This window comes from Etheostoma spectabile, chromosome 14 (assembly GCF_008692095.1).
Source record: "Etheostoma spectabile isolate EspeVRDwgs_2016 chromosome 14, UIUC_Espe_1.0, whole genome shotgun sequence".
NCBI lineage: Eukaryota > Metazoa > Chordata > Actinopteri > Perciformes > Percidae > Etheostoma > Etheostoma spectabile.
In genome coordinates this window covers 1,468,570-1,477,522 of record NC_045746.1, presented here as the reverse complement: position 1 = coordinate 1,477,522, position 8,953 = coordinate 1,468,570, and the positions used below count along the sequence as shown (strand labels likewise).

At 40.9% G+C, this 8,953-nt stretch overlaps 1 protein-coding gene and 1 long non-coding RNA gene across 2 annotated transcripts in view; one reads left to right on the top strand and one right to left on the bottom strand.

Annotated features, from left to right (window-relative positions):
- Positions 1 to 906: 906 nt before the first annotated feature.
- LOC116701393 (uncharacterized) lies at positions 907 to 4,331 on the top strand. The gene is made up of 2 exons (XR_004334905.1): positions 907 to 2,060; positions 4,184 to 4,331. It is a non-coding gene; the product is annotated as an uncharacterized LOC116701393 (long non-coding RNA).
- A 2,338-nt stretch (positions 4,332 to 6,669) lies between these two features.
- Positions 6,670 to 8,953, bottom strand: part of znf704 (zinc finger protein 704) — a gene marked incomplete in the record, with an annotated part of 52,756 nt that continues 50,472 nt past the window's right edge. Inside the window, 1 exon segment of the mRNA XM_032535071.1 lies at positions 6,670 to 8,953.

Here is an 8,953-nt window from a genome sequence, read left to right as displayed (position 1 = left end):
CTGACATCTTCCTGAGTCTCTTGTTAGCTTTGTTGCACCTGATAGTGCTATAAACTACACATTTATCATTTTTACTGGTAGAAAAGATTTTTGATTTAACAATAAACAAATTCTAAGCTCCAGTCCACCTTCAACCTGAGCCTATAGATTTAATAATCAGCCACAATAACAGAACTCAACTGTGTGGGTCTTAAATGTTAACACCAGCAGCAACATTTTACTAAAAAGCAGAACAATTCATTAAATTTACCAAAAGCTGGTCATTATTTAAAGAAAAAGTACATCCACCATTCTTTTATCAAATTTACATCTATGCTAGAAACGAACTTGAACTAACATTACTACCACGGTTATATGATGCGAGCTGGTTTTGCTGACGTAGGTGGCTAGGCCAGCTGGAAGGCCTTGGCCTGTCAAAGAATACACCCAACAGGGCAAACTCGAAATTTGATTGGCTAAAGAATATGACAATCAACAACATTGTCGCTATTTGCCAAAACAGCAAGAGGGATTTACTCGAAATTCTGAAAGCCTCAGAGTAGATTTTTCACCCGGAGAGAGCACAGAGGGGAAATCTGATTGGATAAAAGCTCTAATTTATTAAATCCACTGGAGGTCACACAATGGAGGATTCAACCAAGGGAGAGACTAGCAATGAAATTATGGGAATAGACTTGTGGCAACAGACTTTGCAAACTGCATATGGAATTAATAAATATTATATTTTTCAACAGAAAAAATAAATATACCGTATACACCGTTTACGTTTGGCAGGGAAAAGTCAGGTATTTTTATTGAAGTATAAATAGAGAAAGTAGGCTACTCATGCTGCAGAATGACATTGATTAAGTAACTCAAAAATGTACTTAGTTATATTCCGTGACTCGAGTGTCTAACTTGTACTTTTGTACTTCAGAGTGAATGTTTTTCACGTAAAATGTTACTGAGCAAAGTGTTCCTTGAGATGAGAAAAGACACAGTGACAGCAGCTAACAAACAGCTGCCAAAAAATCTTTATTCAGTTATAACCAGATGCTTTCAGAGTCCTCCAGTAAAACAGATCACTCTGGAGAAGGTAAACTGTACATTGAGTCAAACAACAACAGCACCAGAACGCAATTTGTCAGAAAACACAATTTACAACATGTACGATGGCAGTTTCTACACACAGAGAACGGATAAGAAAAAAAAAACTGATACAGGAGTTAACAGTCAGTGTGTATCGATTCTTCTTTAAGAAAAATCCTCATATATTCATAGAATTTCATTATATTGTGGAAAAGAATATAAGAAAACATCATTGGTGCAATAGAGTATAGTATTTGTGATAGAACAGATATATTGCAAGTGCTTTGTGTGTTAACAATAATCCCATGTAGGCTATAGACTGAATGTGTGACGCTGTCTGTGCGTAATATGATGAAACAGGCCTTGTTTTAAATGTGCAGAGAGAAAACATTCAGTTTAAACATGGCTTAGTTTGTGTATGTGAGGTTTGACGGCAAAAAAAAATAATAATTTCAGAAATTGTACCAAATTGCCCTGTAGGTTACAGTGAGAGTGTACACACACTTAGATGTACTTTATAAAGGAATTGATGTTTTTGGTAAAACGTTTATTTGGCTTCTTGCCGAGAGTTTGATGAGACTATTGATACCACTCTCATGTCTATACGTTATAAGACAATATAACAGTTGGTTAGCATAGCTTAGCATAAAGACTGGACACAGGGAGAAACAGCCTTGCCTTGTCCTATACCAGCACCTCTAAAGCTCACTAAAACATACATCATATCTCACTTGTATCCATACAAAAACCAAAGTGTTAGGGGGGTTAGCTAAGTCAAGCTAACCCGGCCGATGCCAGCATCTAACTGCACTTTACCTATAGAAAGAAAAATAGACCCAAAACAAGGTTCAGGTTAGAGGTGCTGAACAGATCTTGTTACCTTCGCTGCAGATAGAGCCAGACTAGTTCTTTTCCACAGTTTCCAGTCTTAATGCTAACCTAAGCTAACCAGCTGCTGACTGTAGCTTCATATGTAAGGCTCAGACATGAAAGTAGTATCAGTCTTAGAATAAAATCTAGAATAGCGACACACAACGAGGATCATGCTATAGAGTAGATCCTTTTTCTCCATATTTAGTCCCCATTTGTTCTCCTGGTAAAACCTCTTGCATGGAGACATTTCGGGCTTGGTGCAAACAGGCACAATATATGTATTCTCTCGTGTTTGCCTCTCTCCAAACCAAATCATCCTGTTGCAAGTTAACTTTGGATTGAGTTTTCAGATGTAAAAACCAATATTGCTTGTGTTAAACTGATCCATATGTGTCTCTTTCTTCCTCCGTACCCTCCCCTTGCTTTGAACCTCCTGCACCCTCACAGCAAAGGGAAGCTACTGATTTCATGGACAACAATGATTCTGATCAACTAAGGTCACAGATGGAGCCGGTATTACAAGTGCTGTTTTTCCCTACCATCATCAAATATTCAGTGACTCGGACAAAGGCGTACACAAATGCAGCTCCCTGCGATCCACTAAGAGGCTGAACATCGTCTGTGAGCTTGAATCCCGATGCCTTAATTCCTCTGCACCTCAAACTGCTATTCAAATGCCTCAATGGAGCAGACAGACAAGTGCAAAGCATGTGTCTACAGCCTGGATAAGCATCTCTACAATCACTGCATCAAGTAAAATGTCAGTGAGCTTTAACCGGATGTAATATGAACTTGTGTTTCGCATCATAAAATGTGGGGTCCTTGCGTTTCAATTTGGCCGTTTGATGGAGGGTGATGCTCTGCAGATGCCAGTGTCTATGATAATGAAGCACAGAAGCTCTGGCTGACCTGAAAAGCAGCATGGAGAGGTTTATTATTCCATGTCAATGTACAAGTTGATAACACATGAGGTATGACAGCTTGCACATTGGAACATGCTTTTATAGCCGCAGGAATGGCTTGATCAAGAAGTAGACGTGCACACGCACATGCACAGTAAGCTTTTATGCTCACACTTTCCTCACACACAGACAAACAGGAGGAGGTGTTAATGCTACATTGAGCAGATGGGGCATACCTCGGGCGGTCATGTGAAACACACACTCCATAGTTTCCTGCTGCACGTACACGTACACACACAAACACACACACACAAACAAACAAACACACATACATGCTATCAGCTCCTTGGCGGAGCGCTGCATTTGGACTAGTAGCCCGGAGATATGCGAGCAGCTTCCACCAGCGAGCTCTTTGCATCATCACAGGATTAGACCTGAAGCCACAGGGACATATGTTGAGCAGCATTGGCACATACTGCCCCAATGACATAATCGCACACTGTTGGCTTTACACCCTTAACTAATATTATGCCTGGTTTTGTGTGTGTGTGTGTGTGTGTGTGTGTGTGTGTGTATGTGTGTGTGTTTGTGTGTGGAGGCGTCTCGGTTGTGTGATGTGTGCTTATGCATGAGTGCAGTGCAGTGCAGTGAAAGACGTCCTGCTCAAAAGGTATTTATGAAAAATAAAACACCGGTAACAAGTGTTTGCTACTGAGATATTTAGTTGCATATTCAAATTCTTGCTTGATAAATTCCACTTGACAAATGCTGCAGTTGCATGAAAGGTGGGATGGAAAACGGGAAAGAGAAAGTGCTAATTTAGAAACATCAGGCATCTTTAACCTTTTCAGCGCAGAATGATAATTGTTATCTCATTCATCCTGCAGTCACGATGAAACACCAGGCTCATGAAAACACGGTCATTCCTGATGACTCGGAGGAAGGACACCTGCGGGACTCCTATGGGAGCTCATCCAGGACTTTTCTCAACATATACAGTATATAAAACAAGCAGAGTGGTGAGGAGAGGCTTTGGGAGACAAGCATTCCTATTGAAGCTGACAAGTTTTAGAAATATCTGGCGTTGACAACCAACCTTCAGCCAAATTACAATTTTTTTACAATCAGATATTTGAGGTAAATGATACTGATTGGAGAAGACAAATTCAGTGAGATCAGGCCAGAACCTGTTTCCTTTGGCATCTCCAGACAGTGTTAAATACTTTCCCTTCTTCCTGTTCACCTGAACGCTACATAAAAAAGACAAAACATTACGGGACTAATTTGCCATTTTGAGAAACCTGATGATTTGCTAACTTGCCGAGAGGTAGATAAATAAGTCAGTGTCAATCTTCTCATCTATCTCTCAGCAAGTAAGCTAATAATCTAATTTCCCCAAATTTCTCTCTGTTCCTTAGAAATTTCCTCAAAACTGTGAACCAAACCGATGAACTTGACGCTGCTCATTGAATGACGTCCTGACCCCCCGAAAAACATTTCCTGCAGTTATGTCAGAAAACCTAGTGTTAACATTTTACAACCAACTGTGTCACTAAATGTGCTGTCCATGTACAGATCTGGAGAAGGACAATGTGTTGCATCTAGGAAGAGTTTACAGTCTAGAAACATATATCAAACATGTACATTTAGTCTTCAAAAGGATATAAAAACGCAACCTACTGTACGGGCCCTGTCAGGGTGGAGAGCAGCCGCTGCCAACTAAAGCGTTGAACGCTTGTGGTTTTACCTCTTAGAGGGGTTAGTTAAAGTATCATAAGATATACATATTACTACATGGTTTTCTGATTACACATATGGAAAATATCATCCTGTGTGTTTTCAGCAGAGGGTCGGGGGATGCAAATCAGACCTCTTCATAACTCCAACTGGCACTGTTCCCATCACTGCAACACTCACGTTGAGATGCAGGCTTTAGTGCACAGCCTCCTCCAGTAATCTGTCTTCCACAAGCACCCCACTAGACTCTTGTGGGACCAGCTAACTGTTAATACACACACAACAAAGATAGAGAGAGCCTCACTCAGACTGGGACAAATTGGTCCGTGCCAGCAGGGAATCACAGGTATTTATGGCTCTCTTGTACAGATTTGAAAACATATGACAGAAATGTCTTTTTGTTTACCAATCTGAAGCTTTAAAAACAAAACTCTGCAATGTGCAGGTAAAATAAAATAAAGGTATACTGAAGCAACTCTGGCTGCTCCCAACCTGTCATGGATGCCAAAGCACAAACAGAGCACATTTATATAAAGTCATGTATCTCATAATTTCCTTATTTGCATGCACATGCAGCATTAAAAATACAGTTAGACCAGAGCATATAGTATAATATACTCAATATACAAAAAAAAGAGTACAAATCCAATGTGACAGTCATTGAGTTCTTGAGGTCTACATGATTGTAATAAGATAAAACAGCCAATGAGATGATCCAGTTTAAGTCTCTGGGTTGCATATTCGAGTTAAAACTAAAGAAGCTGTGGCTGAACTATTGTTTAATCTATAGGCTTTAATATTCTGAATAATCACATCCAATATTAGAGTACAGGCTAATGAGAGTGATTTTCTTTTCTCTGTATCCGCCTCATTATCATTCACCCACCTTCACACAAAGCAGGTGACGACTGAGCAGCTCCAGCACTAAAAACGGATCATCCCACCGACTGTTTCACATGCGGTTTGCTGAACGAGGCTTCCTTGATTTCCCAAACATTTCGAGATTGCACCACGACAGTAATTCTTCACATTGACATACATGTATCTACAAGCCCTTATACAAATGGGAGAGAGGAGTCATAAGTCATAAGTTTAGATCAAAAAATAGTTCAGAGCAAAGAGTAGAAAAGTCACCCTTAGACGTTGCAACATCTTTCTAGAACCTGGGCCAAAGGGGCCTCTGAACGCAACTCACAGGACATTTCTTTGAATAACAAATCTTTGAATTATAGGTATAGAAAGCCAGCCCCAGAGACATTCTATCATCGGCGCCGTGGCCCTCCACACACAGTTTCTAGTCAAAAACATGGCGACTGGTGAGGTCCACTCTAGAAACTCTAGGCTTATCAAGGCACATTCAGGACCCTGTTCCTTCTTTCAAAGATAACCATAATGAGGGCAAAGCAACTCCAGGAAACCAATGCTAAGGACCTTTAAATCAACTATGTCGTCTCCCCGCCCCTCTCCCCCCACATTTCCTTTTTCTAACCTTACTCCTCCTTTACAATCCTGAATGAAAGAATGAAGGCTGGAGGGTCCCTCCTCTTTTTATTGACAACATCATCGCCCTGGCCCTTGCTCTGGATAGGAGCAGAGATTGACAGAGCTGCCCCTCAGCATGGTTGCCATGGGAACTGGCCCTATGGTTGGTGGGATCTGGACACTTTGAAGACACACTGCTACTTAATCTATACTCAGGGTCGTGCAAGGCAACGCTAAGACTACTCATGTGTACTCCACTGTGAAGATAGTCAATTTCTTTCTTAAAAAGTACAATTTAAAACAACTCCAATTACATTTCCAGTCATTTTCACATGACGTCTGAATCCACAGAGTGCCACATGCTGTCTGTCTATTGTTGAGTGGTATTTCTACAGAACACAGGAGGGTCTGTGAGCAGGAGCTGCAGGCGAGCAGGGCAGATAACGACCCTGTGGGCATCTGCTCGCGTTTTATCGCCTGCTAGAAGTGGATGACCAGCTGATCTGCATCCACAGAGCTGAGAGGGCCTCCTGAAAACCTGTCACTCTAACTTCAATGTCTGGATCTGACAGTGCAAATAAAAATGGAAAAAAGTAGGATTCTTTTGTCAGGGATGTCACATAGACAAACTGATACACACTGATACTGTAGCTTAGATATAGAGTACCACAGCTTAATCTATAAATATTGTAGCATATTTTGACCATTACTTGGATAATATAATAGGTGTCTGCCTCTTATCACAAACAAGTATTGTCATGTATGAAATATTGATCTCAGTGAGGATCAGGTACATAAACCATGAATGCTTATAAAACTGTCAGCATATGAACTGCTGTTAAAGCCATCACTGTTCAGTAGCTACGCTGGACAATAAGTGCATGGACATAGCGTGCGTGTGTGTGTTTGTGAGGACACATACATTGAGGGTCCCTCGTAACTCACAAGACTTGATTTTTATACTGTCTGTAGGCAGAATTATGCTATCTTGTTTTATTCAGCTCATAAATCAAAGCTGAACGCTCAGCCCTTTATTAGGCGGCAGCGGAGGGGGTAAACACAGCAGAGAACAAAAGCCAGACCAGCCGCTCCATTTGAAGAAGAAAAAAACCCTCCTCATAAGTATTCATATCACTCTCACTAGAGAAAACAAGACCGCCTATTGTGGCTCTTTGATGCTACAGTTTCAATTCTGCTGTGTGAGCACACGTTTATAATGGCAGGTCATTTCTGAATTTATGTTTAGCAGCTCACTCCCCCAAGGGTTGCAGGGTTGAGAGCTTACTTCTACTCCAATATAAATAAGTTAGATGATCAGATCAGGAGGTTGATGCAATATGGCACCGTTAGGGTGTCAATTTGGGAGTGAAAATATATGATCCCTCTTTTTCTGCCAGTTTTGCCCAAAAGGAAGTAAATTATCCAATATCGCAAACATCTCACAACATTAACATCTGTTGGGTAAGAATGTTAACTTTTAGACGGCTAAAACTCTGTGATGTCAGTTAGGATTAAGAACGCAACTACGCGTCATGCTCAACAGCTAGCTGTCACGTGTAATGTATTTGGAAAACTTCACACGAATTAGAAAATTCCCTCCGTCTGCAGCTTTCGGTTGTATTGCATGGTCTTTTTTTAGCAGATTGAGTTGGCTCAGTTGTTATATAAAATGAAAGAAACATGTTTGAACATCTATAGTTCCATGACAACTGATGAAACTCAATCTACTGATGAGGACTGTGAGATACGGTCAAAAGCTCCGCAACAAGCAAGTAAATGGACTTTGAGCTGAAATTGTTGTTTCTGAGGTCAAGAATGAAGTGTTTGCTCAGTCTGATCATTGAATATTTTTGTTGTTTGGGGTATATGGAAAGTACTTTCATGCTCGCACGAGAAATTTTACAGTAAAATAATACAAAATACACTAATTTCGAGCAAATTTTGTTTTGCTCTAGCGTACAGGACGGAGCACAACTAATGGGGAGACAGAAATGAGCACTAGTCAGCAAAATAAAACCATAAAAATGGATGAGGAAGCAGGAGAGGCAACAGTTTTGGGGCGACCCCCTCACTCACTGGTGTCTGGACACTTAGTAGGCTTGAGGCAAGGTGTTTTTTATTTTCATGTTCTACAGCATAACATTGTGTACAAAATGGAGTTAATATGATCTGAGGACAACATAGGAGAAAGAGCACTGCATGGGAATATAGTACCTTGATTTCTCCCCTGCCGAGGCCACAGCACCAGTATTTACATTATGCAAAGACAAACCTGGGTGCCTTTGAGAGCCCCTTAATGCTAAAGTCATCTTTGTGCCATCGGCAGTGAATGGGATTAAGATAATCTCAGTACAACTAGCAGGCCAGGCCGAAGTCCACAAACAAATCCCAGAGTTCCTCACTGAACAGATGGACAGGTTTGAGAATGGCAGCAAATATCCTTTTGAGAATTTGGATTTATCCTAAACAAGGGTGTGAGCCTATTTTGGCCAAATCATATTACTTGCCATTCAGTTAATACAACGCTGACCTAGAATCAGCATCAAGAGAGAGCTTCTTTTAAAATTAGCTGCCTGTAGATTGCCGCCATTTAAAATATCCAGTCTTGCCAGAACCTCTATATGATCTGAACTACAGTAGGGACTTGCTCCTGGACAGAATCTGATCAGCCAGATTTCCCCAAATACCAAAGAATGAGATGGTCCGAACACAAACATGAAGCATCACAATAATGGAGAAAGGGCAGTGCATGGAGTTAAAAAAAAATCCAGCCATTGATGTGTGGACCAACAAAAACATCCTTGGACCCCAAAGTGTTGTTTTGTCAGGAGCCTGACAGGGAATCGCCACAGGCCATTTGATAACGTAGCGAAACTGCTTGGGTGGAAGGG